Below are 18,154 nucleotides of genomic sequence, written 5' to 3' on the forward strand. Positions count from 1 at the left end.
TGAATCTTCTTTATCATGCTAGGATTAGCAGGAAAAAGCAAAAAATTTCAGAATTGCACCTTGCAATGTGGAGATATTACTGTTTGTGCATTTACAATATTCATTGATTTTTGCCATTGAAAAACATGTTTTTCATATACCAGAAATGTTTGAAGCTACTGACTGAATGAAAGGAGCTGGCATCTCACTCTCTTTGAATCTTCTTTATCATGCTAGGATTAACAGGAAAAAGCAAAAAATTTCAGAATTGCACCTTGCAATGTGGAGATATTACTGTTTGTGCATTTACAATATTCATTGATTTTTGCCATTGAAAAACATGTTTTTCATATACCAGAAATGTTTGAAGCTACTGACTGAATGAAAGGAGCTGGCATCTCACTCTCTTTGAATCTTCTTTATCATGTTAGGATTAACAGGAAAAAGCAAAAAATTTCAGAATTGCACCTTGCAATGTGGAGATATTACTGTTTGTGCATTTACAATATTCATTGATTTTTGCCATTGAAAAACATGTTTTTCATATACCAGAAATGTTTGAAGCTACTGACTGAATGAAAGGAGCTGGCATCTCACTCTCTTTGAATCTTCTTTATCATGCTAGGATTAACAGGAAAAAGCAAAAAATTTCAGAATTGCACCTTGCAATGTGGAGATATTACTGTTTGTGCATTTACAATATTCATTGATTTTTGCCATTGAAAAACGTCCAGAAATGTTTGAAGCTACTGACTGAATGAAAGGAGCTGGCATCTCACTCTCTTTGAATCTTCTTTATCATGCTAGGATTAGCAGGAAAAAGCAAAAAATTTCAGAATTGCACCTTGCAATGTGGAGATATTACTGTTTGTGCATTTACAATATTCATTGATTTTTGCCTTTGAAAAACATGTTTTTCATATACCAGAAATGTTTGAAGCTACTGACTGAATGAAAGGAGCTGGCATCTCACTCTCTTTGAATCTTCTTTATCATGCTAGGATTTACAGGAAAAAGCAAAAAATTTCAGAATTGCACCTTGCAATGTGGAGATATTACTGTTTGTGCATTTACAATATTCATTGATTTTTGCCATTGAAAAACGTCCAGAAATGTTTGAAGCTACTGACTGAATGAAAGGAGCTGGCATCTCACTCTCTTTGAATCTTCTTTATCATGCTAGGATTAACAGGAAAAAGCTAAAAATTTCAGAATTGCACCTTGCAACGTTGAGATATTACTGTTTGTGCATTTACAATATTCATTGATTTTTGCCATTGAAAAACATGTTTTTCATATACCAGAAATGTTTGAAGCTACTGACTGAATGAAAGGAGCTGGCATCTCACTCTCTTTGAATCTTCTTTATCGTGCTAGGATTAGCAGGAAAAAGCAAAAAATTTCAGAATTGCACCTTGCAATGTGGAGATATTACTGTTTGTGCATTTACAATATTCATTGATTTTTGCCATTGAAAAACATGTTTTTCATATACCAGAAATGTTTGAAGCTACTGACTGAATGAAAGGAGCTGGCATCTCACTCTCTTTGAATCTTCTTTATCATGCTAGGATTAGCAGGAAAAAGCAAAAAATTTCAGAATTGCACCTTGCAATGTGGAGATATTACTGTTTGTGCATTTACAATATTCATTGATTTTTGCCATTGAAAAACATGTTTTTCATATACCAGAAATGTTTGAAGCTACTGACTGAATGAAAGGAGCTGGCATCTCACTCTCTTTGAATCTTCTTTATCATGCTAGGATTAACAGGAAAAAGCAAAAAATTTCAGAATTGCACCTTGCAATGTGGAGATATTACTGTTTGTGCATTTACAATATTCATTGATTTTTGCCATTGAAAAACATGTTTTTCATATACCAGAAATGTTTGAAGCTTCTGACTGAATGAAAGGAGCTGGCATCTCACTCTCTTTGAATCTTCTTTATCATGCTAGGATTAACAGGAAAAAGCAAAAAATTTCAGAATTGCACATTGCAATGTGGAGATATTACTGTTTGTGCATTTACAATATTCATTGATTTTTGCCATTGAAAAACGTCCAGAAATGTTTGAAGCTACTGACTGAATGAAAAGGAGCTGGCATCTCACTCTCTTTGAATCTTCTTTATCATGCTAGGATTAGCAGGAAAAGCAAAAAATTTCAGAATTGCACCTTGCAATGTGGAGATATTACTGTTTGTGCATTTACAATATTCATTGATTTTTGCCATTGAAAAACGTCCAGAAATGTTTGAAGCTACTGACTGAATGAAAGGAGCTGGCATCTCACTCTCTTTGAATCTTCTTTATCATGCTAGGATTAGCAGGAAAAAGCAAAAAATTTCAGAATTGCACCTTGCAATGTGGAGATATTACTGTTTGTGCATTTACAATATTCATTGATTTTTGCCATTGAAAAACATGTTTTTCATATACCAGAAATGTTTGAAGCTACTGACTGAATGAAAGGAGCTGGCATCTCACTCTCTTTGAATCTTCTTTATCATGCTAGGATTAGCAGGAAAAAGCAAAAAATTTCAGAATTGCACCTTGCAATGTGGGAATATTACTGTTTGTGCATTTACAATATTCATTGATTTTTGCCATTGAAAAACATGTTTTTCATATACCAGAAATGTTTGAAGCTACTGACTGAATGAAAGGAGCTGGCATCTCACTCTCTTTGAATCTTCTTTATCATGCTAGGATTAGCAGGAAAAAGCAAAAAATTTCAGAATTGCACCTTGCAATGTGGAGATATTACTGTTTGTGCATTTACAATATTCATTGATTTTTGCCATTGAAAAACATGTTTTTCATATACCAGAAATGTTTGAAGCTACTGACTGAATGAAAGGAGCTGGCATCTCACTCTCTTTGAATCTTCTTTATCATGCTAGGATTAACAGGAAAAAGCAAAAAATTTCAGAATTGCACCTTGCAATGTGGAGATATTACTGTTTGTGCATTTACAATATTCATTGATTTTTGCCATTGAAAAACGTCCAGAAATGTTTGAAGCTACTGACTGAATGAAAGGAGCTGGCATCTCACTCTCTTTGAATCTTCTTTATCATGCTAGGATTAACAGGAAAAAGCAAAAAATTTCAGAATTGCACCTTGCAATGTGGAGATATTACTGTTTGTGCATTTACAATATTCATTGATTTTTGCCATTGAAAAACGTCCAGAAATGTTTGAAGCTACTGACTGAATGAAAGGAGCTGGCATCTCACTCTCTTTGAATCTTCTTTATCATGCTAGGATTAGCAGGAAAAAGCAAAAAATTTCAGAATTGCACCTTGCAATGTGGAGATATTACTGTTTGTGCATTTACAATATTCATTGATTTTTGCCATTGAAAAACGTCCAGAAATGTTTGAAGCTACTGACTGAATGAAAGGAGCTGGCATCTCACTCTCTTTGAATCTTCTTTATCATGCTAGGATTAGCAGGAAAAAGCAAAAAATTTCAGAATTGCACCTTGCAATGTGGAGATATTACTGTTTGTGCATTTACAATATTCATTGATTTTTGCCATTGAAAAACATGTTTTTCATATACCAGAAATGTTTGAAGCTACTGACTGAATGAAAGGAGCAGGCATCTCACTCTCTTTGAATCTTCTTTATCATGCTAGGATTAGCAGGAAAAAGCAAAAAATTTCAGAATTGCACCTTGCAATGTGGAGATATTACTGTTTGTGCTTTTACAATATTCATTGATTTTTGCCATTGAAAAACATGTTTTTCATATACCAGAAATGTTTGAAGCTACTGACTGAATGAAAGGAGCTGGCATCTCACTCTCTTTGAATCTTCTTTATCATGCTAGGATTAACAGGAAAAAGCAAAAAATTTCAGAATTGCACCTTGCAATGTGGAGATATTACTGTTTGTGCATTTACAATATTCATTGATTTTTGCCATTGAAAAACGTCCAGAAATGTTTGAAGCTACTGACTGAATGAAAGGAGCTGGCATCTCACTCTCTTTGAATCTTCTTTATCATGCTAGGATTAGCAGGAAAAAGCAAAAAATTTCAGAATTGCACCTTGCAATGTGGAGATATTACTGTTTGTGCATTTACAATATTCATTGATTTTTGCCATTGAAAAACATCATGTTATTCATATACCAGAAATGTTTGAAGCTACTGACTGAATGAAAGGAGCAGGCATCTCACTCTCTTTGAATCTTCTTTATTATGCTAGGATTAGCAGGAAAAAGCAAAAAATTTCAGAATTGCACCTTGCAATGTGGAGATATTACTGTTTGTGCATTTACAATAGTCATTGATTTTTGCCATTGAAAAACGTCCAGAAATGTTTGAAGCTACTGACTGAAATGAAAGGAGCTGGCATCTCACTCTCTTTGAATCTTCTTTATCATGCTAGGATTAGCAGGAAAAAGCAAAAAATTTCAGAATTGCACCATGCAATGTGGAGATATTTCTGTTTGTGCATTTACAATATTCATTGATTTTTGCCATTGAAAAACGTCCAGAAATGTTTGAAGCTACTGACTGAATGAAAGGAGCTGGCATCTCACTCTCTTTGAATCTTCTTTATCATGCTAGGATTAGCAGGAAAAAGCAAAAAATTTCAGAATTGCACCTTGCAATGCGGAGAAATTACTGTTTGTGCATTTACAATATTCATTGATTTTTGCCATTGAAAAACGTCCAGAAATGTTTGAAGCTACTGACTGATGAAAGGAGCTGGCATCTCACTCTCTTTGAATCTTCTTTATCATGCTAGGATTAGCAGGAAAAAGCAAAAAATTTCAGAATTGCACCTTGCAATGCGGAGAAATTACTGTTTGTGCATTTACAATATTCATTGATTTTTGCCATTGAAAAACATCATGTTATTCATATACCAGAAATGTTTGAAGCTACTGACTGAATGAAAAGAGCTGGCATCTCACTCTCTTTAAATCTTCTTTATCATGCTAAGAGGAGCAGGAAAAAGCAAAAAATTTCAGAATTGCACCTTGCAATGTGGAGATATTACTGTTTGTGCATTTACAATATTCATTGATTTTTGCCATTGAAAAACGTCCAGAAATGTTTGAAGCTACTGACTGAATGAAAGGAGCTGGCATCTCACTCTCTTTGAATCTTCTTTATCATGCTAGGATTAGCAGGAAAAAGCAAAAAATTTCAGAATTGCACCTCGCAATGCGGAGAAATTACTGTTTGTGCATTTACAATTTTCATTGATTTTTGCCATTGAAAAACATCATGTTATTCATATACCAGAAATGTTTGAAGCTACTGACTGAATGAAAAGAGCTGGCATCTCACTCTCTTTGAATCTTCTTTATCATGCCAGAATTAGCAGGAAAAAGCAAAAAATTTCAGAATTGCACCTTGCAATGTGGAGATATTACTGTTTGTGCATTTACAATATTCATTGATGTTTGCCATTGAAAAACGTCCAGAAATGTTTGAAGCTACTGACTGAATGAAAGGAGCTGGCATCTCACTCTCTTTGAATCTTCTTTATCATGCTAGGATTAGCAGGAAAAAGCAAAAAATTTCAGAATTGCACCTTGCAATGTGGAGATATTACTGTTTGTGCATTTACAATATTCATTGATTTTTGCCATTGAAAAACGTCCAGAAATGTTTGAAGCTACTGACTGAATGAAAGGAGCTGGCATCTCACTCTCTTTGAATCTTCTTTATCATGCTAAGAGGAGCAGGAAAAAGCAAAAAATTTCAGAATTGCACGTTGCAATGTGGAGATATTACTGTTTGTGCATTTACAATATTCATTGATTTTTGCCATTGAAAAACGTCCAGAAATGTTTGAAGCTACTGACTGAATGAAAGGTCGTGGCATCTCACTCTCTTTGAATCTTCTTTATCATGCTAGGATTAGCAGGAAAAAGCAAAAAATTTCAGAATTGCACCTTGCAATGCGGAGAAATTACTGTTTGTGCATTTACAATATTCATTGATTTTTGTCATTGAAAAACATCATGTTATTCATATACCAGAAATGTTTGAAGCTACTGACTGAATGAAAAGAGCTGGCATCTCACTCTCTTTGAATCTTCTTTATCATGCCAGGATTAGCAGGAGAAAGCAAAAAATTTCAGAATTGCCACCTTGCAATGTGGAGATATTACTGTTTGTGCATTTACAATATTCATTGATTTTTGCCATTGAAAAACGTCCAGAAATTTTGAAGCTACTGACTGAACAAAAGGAGCTGGCATCTCACTCTCTTTGAATCTTCTTTATCATGCTAGGATTAGCAGGAAAAAGCAAAAATTTCAGAATTGCACCTTGCTATGCGGAGAAATTACTGTTTGTGCATTTACAATATTCATTGATTTTTGCCATTGAAAAACATCATGTTATTCATATACCAGAAATGTTTGAAGCTACTGACTGAATGAAAAGAGCTGGCATCTCACTCTCTTTGAATCTTCTTTATCATGCTAAGAGGAGCAGGAAAAAAGCAAAAAATTTCAGAATTGCACCTTGCAATGTGGAGATATTACTGTTTGTGCATTTACAATATTCATTGATTTTTGCCATTGAAAAACGTCCAGAAATGTTTGAAGCTACTGACTGAATGAAAGGAGCTGGCATCTCACTCTCTTTGAATCTTCTTTATCATGCTAGGATTAGCAGGAGAAAGCAAAAAATTTCAGAATTGCACCTTGCAATGCGGAGAAATTACTGTTTGTGCATTTACAATATTCATTGATTTTTGCCATTGAAAAACATCATGTTATTCATATACCAGAAATGTTTGAAGCTACTGACTGAATGAAAAGAGCTGGCATCTCACTCTCTTTGAATCTTCTTTATCATGCCAGGATTAGCAGGAAAAAGCAAAAAAATTTCAGAATTGCACCTTGCAATGTGGAGATATTACTGTTTGTGCATTTACAATATTCATTGATTTTTGCCATTGAAAAACGTCCAGAAATGTTTGAAGCTACTGACTGAATGAAAGGAGCTGGCATCTCACTCTCTTTGAATCTTCTTTATCATGCTAGGATTACCAGGAAAAAGCAAAAAATTTCAGAATTGCACCTTGCAATGTGGAGATATTACTCTTTGTGCATTTACAATATTCATTGAATTTTGCCATTGAAAAATGTCCAGAAATGTTTGAAGCTACTGACTGAATGAAAGGAGCTGGCATCTCACTCTCTTTGAATCTTCTTTACCATGCTAAGTGGAGCAGGAAAAAGCAAAAAATTTCAGAATTGCACGTTGCAATGTGGAGATATTACTGTTTGTGCATTTACAATATTCATTGATTTTTGCCTTGAAAAACGTCCAGAAATGTTTGAAGCTACTGACTGAATGAAAGGAGCTGGCATCTCACTCTCTTTGAATTGTCTTTATCATGCTAGGATTAGCAGGAAAAAGCAAAAAATTTCAGAATTGCACCTTGCAATGCGGAGAAATTACTGTTTGTGCATTTACAATATTCATTGATTTTTGCCATTGAAAAACATCATGTTATTCATATACCAGAAATGTTTGAAGCTACTGACTGAATGAAAAGAGTTGGCATCTCACTCTCTTTGAATCTTCTTTATCATGCCAGGATTAGCAGGAAAAAGCAAAAAATTTCAGAATTGCACCTTGCAATGTGGAGATATTACTGTTTGTGCATTTACAATATTCATTGATTTTTGCCATTGAAAAACGTCCAGAAATGTTTGAAGCTACTGACTGAATGAAAGGAGCTGGCATCTCACTCTCTTTGAATCTTCTTTATCATGCTAGGATTAGCAGGAAAAAGCAAAAAATTTCAGAATTGCACCTTGCAATGTGGAGATATTACACTTTGTGCATTTACAATATTCATTGAATTTTGCCATTGAAAAACGTCCAGAAATGTTTGAAGCTACTGACTGAATGAAAGGAGCTGGCATCTCACTCTCTTTGAATCTTCTTTATCATGCTAAGTGGAGCAGGAAAAAGCAAAAAATTTCAGAATTGCACGTTGCAATGTGGAGATATTACTGTTTGTGCATTTACAATATTCATTGATTTTTGCCATTGAAAAACGTCCAGAAATGTTTGAAGCTACTGACTGAATGAAAGGTCGTGGCATCTCACTCTCTTTGAATCTTCTTTATCATGCTAGGATTAGCAGGAAAAAGCTAAAAATTTCAGAATTGCACCTTGCAATGCGGAGAAATTACTGTTTGTGCATTTACAATATTCATTGATTTTTGTCATTGAAAAACATCATGTTATTCATATACCAGAAATGTTTGAAGCTACTGACTGAATGAAAAGAGCTGGCATCTCACTCTCTTTGAATCTTCTTTATCATGCCAGGATTAGCAGGAGAAAGCAAAAAATTGCAGAATTGCACCTTGCAATGTGGAGATATTACTGTTTGTGCATTTACAATATTCATTGATTTTTGCCATTGAAAAACGTCCAGAAATGTTTGAAGCTACTGACTGAATGAAAGGAGCTGGCATCTCACTCTCTTTGAATCTTCTTTATCATGCTAGGATTAGCAGGAAAAAGCAAAAAATTTCAGAATTGCACCTTGCAATGCGGAAAAATTACTGTTTGTGCATTTACAATATTCATTGATTTTTGCCATTGAAAAACATCATGTTATTCATATACCAGAAATGTTTGAAGCTACTGACTGAATGAAAAGAGCTGGCATCTCACTCTCTTTGAATCTTCTTTATCATGCCAGGATTAGCAGGAAAAAGCAAAAAATTTCAGAATTGCACCTTGCAATGTGGAGATATTACTGTTTGTGCATTTACAATATTCATTGATTTTTGCCATTGAAAAACGTCCAGAAATGTTTGAAGCTACTGACTGAATGAAAGGAGCTGGCATCTCACTCTCTTTGAATCTTCTTTATCATGCTAGGATTAGCAGGAAAAAGCAAAAAATTTCAGAATTGCACCTTGCAATGTGGAGATATTACTCTTTGTGCATTTACAATATTCATTGAATATTGCCATTGAAAAACGTCCAGAAATGTTTGAAGCTACTGACTGAATGAAAGGAGCTGGCATCTCACTCTCTTTGAATATTCTTTATCATGCTAAGTGGAGCAGGAAAAAGCAAAAAATTTCAGAATTGCACGTTGCAATGTGGAGATATTACTGTTTGTGCATTTACAATATTCATTGATTTTTGCCATTGAAAAACGTCCAGAAATGTTTGAAGCTACTGACTGAATGAAAGGTCGTGGCATCTCACTCTCTTTGAATCTTCTTTATCATGCTAGGATTAGCAGGAAAAAGCTAAAAATTTCAGAATTGCACCTTGCAATGCGGAGAAATTACTGTTTGTGCATTTACAATATTCATTGATTTTTGCCATTGAAAAACATCATGTTATTCATATACCAGAAATGTTTGAAGCTACTGACTGAATGAAAAGAGCTGGCATCTCCCTCTCTTTGAATCTTCTTTATCATGCCAGGATTAGCAGGAGAAAGCAAAAAATTTCAGAATTGCACCTTGCAATGTGGAGATATTACTGTTTGTGCATTTACAATATTCATTGATTTTTGCCATTGAAAAACGTCCAGAAATGTTTGAAGCTACTGACTGAATGAAAGGAGCTGGCATCTCACTCTCTTTGAATCTTCTTTATCATGCTAGGATTAGCAGGAAAAAGCAAAAAATTTCAGAATTGCACCTTGCAATGCGGAGAAATTACTGTTTGTGCATTTACAATATTCATTGATTTTTGCCATTGAAAAACATCATGTTATTCATATACCAGAAATGTTTGAAGCTACTGACTGAATGAAAAGAGCTGGCATCTCACTCTCTTTGAATCTTCTTTATCATGCTAAGAGGAGCAGGAAAAAGCAAAAAATTTCAGAATTGCACGTTGCAATGTGGAGATATTACTGTTTGTGCATTTACAATATTCATTGATTTTTGCCATTGAAAAACGTCCAGAAATGTTTGAAGCTACTGACTGAATGAAAAGAGCTGGCATCTCACTCTCTTTGAATCTTCTTTATCATGCTAGGATTAGCAGGAAAAAGCAAAAAATTTCAGAATTGCACCTTGCAATGCGGAGAAATTACTGTTTGTGCATTTACAATATTCATTGATTTTTGCCATTGAAAAACATCATGTTATTCATATACCAGAAATGTTTGAAGCTACTGACTGAATGAAAAGAGCTGGCATATCACTCTCTTTGAATCTTCTTTATCATGCCAGGATTAGCAGGAAAAAGCAAAAAATTTCAGAATTGCACCTTGCAATGTGGAGATATTACTGTTTGTGCATTTACAATAATCATTGATTTTTGCCATTGAAAAACGTCCAGAAATGTTTGAAGCTACTGACTGAATGAAAGGAGCTGGCATCTCACTCTCTTTGAATCTTCTTTATCATGCTAGGATTAGCAGGAAAAAGCAAAAAATTTCAGAATTGCACCTTGCAATGCGGAGAAATTACTGTTTGTGCATTTACAATATTCATTGATTTTTGCCATTGAAAAACATCATGTTATTCATATACCAGAAATGTTTGAAGCTACTGACTGAATGAAAAGAGCTGGCATCTCACTCTCTTTGAATCTTCTTTATCATGCTAAGAGGAGCAGGAAAAAGCAAAAAATTTCAGAATTGCACGTTGCAATGTGGAGATATTACTGTTTGTGCATTTACAATATTCATTGATTTTTGCCATTGAAAAACGTCCAAAAATGTTTGAAGCTACTGACTGAATGAAAGGAGCTGGCATCTCACTCTCTTTGAATCTTCTTTATCATGCTAGGATTAGCAGGAAAAAGCAAAAAATTTCAGAATTGCACCTTGCAATACGGAGAAATTACTGTTTGTGCATTTACAATATTCATTGATTTTTGCCATTGAAAAACATCATGTTATTCATATACCAGAAATGTTTGAAGCTACTGACTGAATGAAAAGAGCTGGCATCTCACTCTCTTTGAATCTTCTTTATCATGCTAAGAGGAGCAGGAAAAAGCAAAAAATTTCAGAATTGCACGTTGCAATGTGGAGATATTACTGTTTGTGCATTTACAATATTCATTGATTTTTGCCATTGAAAAACGTCCAGAAATGTTTGAAGCTACTGACTGAATGAAAAGAGCTGGCATCTCACTCTCTTTGAATCTTCTTTATCATGCTAGGATTAGCAGGAAAAAGCAAAAAATTTCAGAATTGCACCTTGCAATGCGGAGAAATTACTGTTTGTGCATTTACAATATTCATTGATTTTTGCCATTGAAAAACATCATGTTATTCATATACCAGAAATGTTTGAAGCTACTGACTGAATGAAAAGAGCTGGCATATCACTCTCTTTGAATCTTCTTTATCATGCCAGGATTAGCAGGAAAAAGCAAAAAATTTCAGAATTGCACCTTGCAATGTGGAGATATTACTGTTTGTGCATTTACAATAATCATTGATTTTTGCCATTGAAAAACGTCCAGAAATGTTTGAAGCTACTGACTGAATGAAAGGAGCTGGCATCTCACTCTCTTTGAATCTTCTTTATCATGCTAGGATTAGCAGGAAAAAGCAAAAAATTTCAGAATTGCACCTTGCAATGCGGAGAAATTACTGTTTGTGCATTTACAATATTCATTGATTTTTGCCATTGAAAAACATCATGTTATTCATATACCAGAAATGTTTGAAGCTACTGACTGAATGAAAAGAGCTGGCATCTCACTCTCTTTGAATCTTCTTTATCATGCTAAGAGGAGCAGGAAAAAGCAAAAAATTTCAGAATTGCACGTTGCAATGTGGAGATATTACTGTTTGTGCATTTACAATATTCATTGATTTTTGCCATTGAAAAACGTCCAAAAATGTTTGAAGCTACTGACTGAATGAAAGGAGCTGGCATCTCACTCTCTTTGAATCTTCTTTATCATGCTAGGATTAGCAGGAAAAAGCAAAAAATTTCAGAATTGCACCTTGCAATGCGGAGAAATTACTGTTTGTGCATTTACAATATTCATTGATTTTTGCCATTGAAAAACATCATGTTATTCATATACCAGAAATGTTTGAAGCTACTGACTGAATGAAAAGAGCTGGCATCTCACTCTCTTTGAATGTTCTTTATCATGCTAGGATTAGCAGGAAAAAGCAAAAAATTTCAGAATTGCACCTTGCAATGTGGAGATATTACTGTTTGTGCATTTACAATATTCATTGATTTTTGCCATTGAAAAACGTCCAGAAATGTTTGAAGCTACTGACTGAATGAAAGGAGCTGGCATCTCACTCTCTTTGAATCTTCTTTATCATGCTAGGATTAGCAGGAAAAAGCAAAAAATTTCAGAATTGCACCTTGCAATGTGGAGTTACTACTGTTTGTGCATTTACAATATTCATTGATTTTTGCCATTGAAAAATGTCCAGAAATGTTTGAAGCTACTGACTGAATGAAAGGAGCTGGCATCTCACTCTCTTTGAATCTTCTTTATCATGCTAGGATTAGCAGGAAAAAGCAAAAAATTTCAGAATTGCACCTTGCAATGCGGAGAAATTACTGTTTGTGCATTTACAATATTCATTGATTTTTGCCATTGAAAAACATCATGTTATTCATATACCAGAAATGTTTGAAGCTACTGACTGAATGAAAAGAGCTGGCATCTCACTCTCTTTGAATCTTCTTTATCATGCCAGGATTAGCAGGAAAAAGCAAAAAATTTCAGAATTGCACCTTGCAATGTGGAGATATTACTGTTTGTGCATTTACAATATTCATTGATTTTTGCCATTGAAAAACGTCCAGAAATGTTTGAAGCTACTGACTGAATGAAAGGAGCTGGCATCTCACTCTCTTTGAATCTTCTTTATCATGCTAGGATTAGCAGGAAAAAGCAAAAAATTTCAGAATTGCACCTTGCAATGCGGAGAAATTACTGTTTGTGCATTTACAATATTCATTGATTTTTGCCATTGAAAAACATCATGTTATTCATATACCAGAAATGTTTGAAGCTACTGACTGAATGAAAAGAGCTGGCATCTCACTCTCTTTGAATCTTCTTTATCATGCTAGGATTAGCAGAAAAAAGCAAAAAATTTCAGAATTGCACCTTGCAATGTGGAGATATTACTGTTTGTGCATTTACAATATTCATTGATTTTTGCCATTGAAAAACGTCCAGAAATGTTTGAAGCTACTGACTGAATGAAAGGAGCTGGCATCTCACTCTCTTTGAATCTTCTTTATCATGCTAGGATTAGCAGGAAAAAGCAAAAAATTTCAGAATTGCACCTTGCAATGCGGAGAAATTACTGTTTGTGCATTTACAATATTCATTGATTTTTGCCATTGAAAAACATCATGTTATTCATATACCAGAAATGTTTGAAGCTACTGACTGAATGAAAAGAGCTGGCATCTCACTCTCTTTGAATCTTCTTTATCATGCTAAGAGGAGCAGGAAAAAGCAAAAAATTTCAGAATTGCACGTTGCAATGTGGAGATATTACTGTTTGTGCATTTACAATATTCATTGATTTTTGCCATTGAAAAACGTCCAGAAATGTTTGAAGCTACTGACTGAATGAAAGGAGCTGGCATCTCACTCTCTTTGAATCTTCTTTATCATGCTAGGATTAGCAGGAAAAAGCAAAAAATTTCAGAATTGCACCTTGCAATGCAGAGAAATTACTGTTTGTGCATTTACAATATTCATTGATTTTTGCCATTGAAAAACATCATGTTATTCATATACCAGAAATGTTTGAAGCTACTGACTGAATGAAAAGAGCTGGCATCTCACTCTCTTTGAATCTTCTTTATCAAGCCAGGATTAGCAGGAAAAAGCAAAAAATTTCAGAATTGCACCTTGCAATGTGGAGATATTACTGTTTGTGCATTTACAATATTCATTGATTTTTGCCATTGAAAAACGTCCAGAAATGTTTGAAGCTACTGACTGAATGAAAGGAGCTGGCATCTCACTCTCTTTGAATCTTCTTTATCATGCTAGGATTAGCAGGAAAAAGCAAAAAATTTCAGAATTGCACCTTGCAATGTGGAGATATTACTGTTTGTGCATTTACAATATTCATTGATTTTTGCCATTGAAAAACGTCCAGAAATGTTTGAAGCTACTGACTGAATGAAAGGAGCTGGCATCTCACTCTCTTTGAATCTTCTTTATCATGCTAAGAGGAGCAGGAAAAAGCAAAAAATTTCAGAATTGCACGTTGCAATGTGGAGATATTACTGTTTGTGCATTTACAATATTCATTGATTTTTGCCATTGAAAAACGTCCAGAAATGTTTGAAGCTACTGACTGAATGAAAGGTCGTGGCATCTCACTCTCTTTGAATCTTCTTTATCATGCTAGGATTAGCAGGAAAAAGCAAAAAATTTCAGAATTGCACCTTGCAATGCGGAGAAATTACTGTTTGTGCATTTACAATATTCATTGATTTTTGCCATTGAAAAACATCATGTTATTCATATACCAGAAATGTTTGAAGCTACTGACTGAATGAAAAGAGCTGGCATCTCACTCTCTTTGAATCTTCTTTATCATGCTAAGAGGAGCAGGAAAAAGCAAAAAATTTCAGAATTGCACGTTGCAATGTGGAGATATTACTGTTTGTGCATTTACAATATTCATTGATTTTTGCCATTGAAAAACGTCCAGAAATGTTTGAAGCTACTGACTGAATGAAAGGAGCTGGCATCTCACTCTCTTTGAATCTTCTTTATCATGCTAGGATTAGCAGGAAAAAGCAAAAAATTTCAGAATTGCACCTTGCAATGCGGAGAAATTACTGTTTGTGCATTTACAATATTCATTGATTTTTGCCATTGAAAAACATCATGTTATTCATATACCAGAAATGTTTGAAGCTACTGACTGAATGGAAAGAGCTGGCATCTCACTCTCTTTGAATCTTCTTTATCATGCCAGGATTAGCAGGAAAAAGCAAAAAATTTCAGAATTGCACCTTGCAATGTGGAGATATTACTGTTTGTGCATTTACAATATTCATTGATTTTTGCCATTGAAAAACGTCCAGAAATGTTTGAAGCTACTGACTGAATGAAAGGAGCTGGCATCTCACTCTCTTTGAATCTTCTTTATCATGCTAGGATTAGCAGGAAAAAGCAAAACATTTCAGAATTGCACCTTGCAATGTGGAGATATTACTGTTTGTGCATTTACAATATTCATTGATTTTTGCCATTGAAAAACATCATGTTATTCATATACCAGAAATGTTTGAAGCTACTGACTGAATGAAAGGTCGTGGCATCTCACTCTCTTTGAATCTTCTTTATCATGCTAGGATTAGCAGGAAAAAGCAAAAAAATTCAGAATTGCACCTTGCAATGCGGAGAAATTACTGTTTGTGCATTTACAATATTCATTGATTTTTGCCATTGAAAAACATCATGTTATTCATATACCAGAAATGTTTGAAGCTACTGACTGAATGAAAAGAGCTGGCATCTCACTCTCTTTGAATCTTCTTTATCATGCTAAGAGGAGCAGGAAAAAGCAAAAAATTTCAGAATTGCACCTTGCAATGTGGAGATATTACTGTTTGTGCATTTACAATATTCATTGATTTTTGCCATTGAAAAACGTCCAGAAATGTTTGAAGCTACTGACTGAATGAAAGGAGCTGGCATCTCACTCTCTTTGAATCTTCTTTATCATGCTAGGATTAGCAGGAAAAAGCAAAAAAATTCAGAATTGCACCTTGCAATGCGGAGAAATTACTGTTTGTGCATTTACAATATTCATTGATTTTTGCCATTGAAAAACATCATGTTATTCATATACCAGAAATGTTTGAAGCTACTGACTGAATGAAAAGAGCTGGCATCTCACTCTCTTTGAATCTTCTTTATCATGCCAGGATTAGCAGGAAAAAGCAAAAAATTTCAGAATTGCACCTTGCAATGTGGAGATATTACTGTTTGTGCATTTACAATATTCATTGATTTTTGCCATTGAAAAACGTCCAGAAATGTTTGAAGCTACTGACTGAATGAAAGGAACTGGCATCTCACTCTCTTTGAATCTTCTTTATCATGCTAGGATTAGCAGGAAAAAGCAAAAAATTTCAGAATTGCACCTTGCAATGCGGAGAAATTACTGTTTGTGCATTTACAATATTCATTGATTTTTGCCATTGAAAAACATCATGTTATTCATATACCAGAAATGTTTGAAGCTACTGACTGAATGAAAAGAGCTGGCATCTCACTCTCTTTGAATCTTCTTTATCATGCTAAGAGGAGCAGGAAAAAGCAAAAAATTTCAGAATTGCACGTTGCAATGTGGAGATATTACTGTTTGTGCATTTACAATATTCATTGATTTTTGCCATTGAAAAACGTCCAGAAATGTTTGATGCTACTGACTGAATGAAAGGAGCTGGCATCTCACTCTCTTTGAATCTTCTTTATCATGCTAGGATTAGCAGGAAAAAGCAAAAAATTTCAGAATTGCACCTTGCAATGCGGAGAAATTACTGTTTGTGCATTTACAATATTCATTGATTTTTGCCATTGAAAAACATCATGTTATTCATATACCAGAAATGTTTGAAGCTACTGACTGAATGAAAAGAGCTGGCATCTCACTCTCTTTGAATTTTCTTTATCATGCTAAGAGGAGCAGGAAAAAGCAAAAAATTTCAGAATTGCACCTTGCAATGTGGAGATATTACTGTTTGTGCATTTACAATATTCATTGATTTTTGCCATTGAAAAACGTCCAGAAATGTTTGAAGCTACTGACTGAATGAAAGGAGCTGGCATCTCACTCTCTTTGAATCTTCTTTATCATGCTAGGATTAGCAGGAAAAAGCAAAAAATTTCAGAATTGCACCTTGCAATGCGGAGAAATTACTGTTTGTGCATTTACAATATTGACTGATTTTTGCCATTGAAAAACGTCCAGAAATGTTTCAAGCTACTGACTGAATGAAAGGAGCTGGCATCTCACTCTCTTTGAATCTTCTTTATCATGCTAGGATTAGCAGGAAAAAGCAAAAAATTTCAGAATTGCACCTTGCAATGCGGAGAAATTACTGTTTGTGCATTTACAATATTCATTGATTTTTGCCATTGAAAAACATCATGTTATTCATATACCAGAAATGTTTGAAGCTACTGACTGAATGAAAAGAGCTGGCATCTCACTCTCTTTGAATCTTCTTTATCATGCCAGGATTAGCAGGAAAAAGCAAAAAATTTCAGAATTGCACCTTGCAATGTGGAGATATTACTGTTTGTGCATTTACAATATACATTGATTTTTGCCATTGAAAAACGTCCAGAAATGTTTGAAGCTACTGACTGAATGAAAGGAGCTGGCATCTCACTCTCTTTGAATCTTCTTTATCATGCTAGGATTAGCAGGAAAAAGCAAAAAATTTCAGAATTGCACCTTGCAATGCGGAGAAATTACTGTTTGTGCATTTACAATATTCATTGATTTTTGCCATTGAAAAACATCATGTTATTCATATACCAGAAATGTTTGAAGCTAATGACTGAATGAAAAGAGCTGGCATCTCACTCTCTTTGAATCTTCTTTATCATGCCAGGATTAGCAGGAAAAAGCAAAAAATTTCAGAATTGCACCTTGCAATGTGGAGATATTACTGTTTGTGCATTTACAATATTCATTGATTTTTGCCATTGAAAAACGTCCAGAAATGTTTGAAGCTACTGACTGAATGAAAGGAGCTGGCATCTCACTCTCTTTGAATCTTCTTTATCATGCTAAGAGGAGCAGGAAAAAGCAAAAAATTTCAGAATTGCACGTTGCAATGTGGAGATATTACTGTTTGTGAACTACAATATTCATTGATTTTTGCCATTGAAAAACGTCCAGAAATGTTTGAAGCTACTGACTGAATGAAAGGAGCTGGCATCTCACTCTCTTTGAATCTTCTTTATCATGCTAGGATTAGCAGGAAAAAGCAAAAAATTTCAGAATTGCACCTTGCAATGCGGAGAAATTACTGTTTGTGCATTTACAATATTCATTGATTTTTGCCATTGAAAAACATCATGTTATTCATATACCAGAAATGTTTGAAGCTACTGACTGAATGAAAGGAGCTGGCATCTCACTCTCTTTGAATCTTCTTTATCATGCTAGGATTAGCAGGAAAAAGCAAAAAATTTCAGAATTGCACCTT

The sequence above is a fragment of the Phyllobates terribilis genome, unplaced genomic scaffold, assembly GCF_046119375.1.
Source record: "Phyllobates terribilis strain yellow unplaced genomic scaffold, ASM4611937v1 Scaffold_13__5_contigs__length_258822181, whole genome shotgun sequence".
In the NCBI taxonomy this organism is placed as follows: domain Eukaryota; kingdom Metazoa; phylum Chordata; class Amphibia; order Anura; family Dendrobatidae; genus Phyllobates; species Phyllobates terribilis.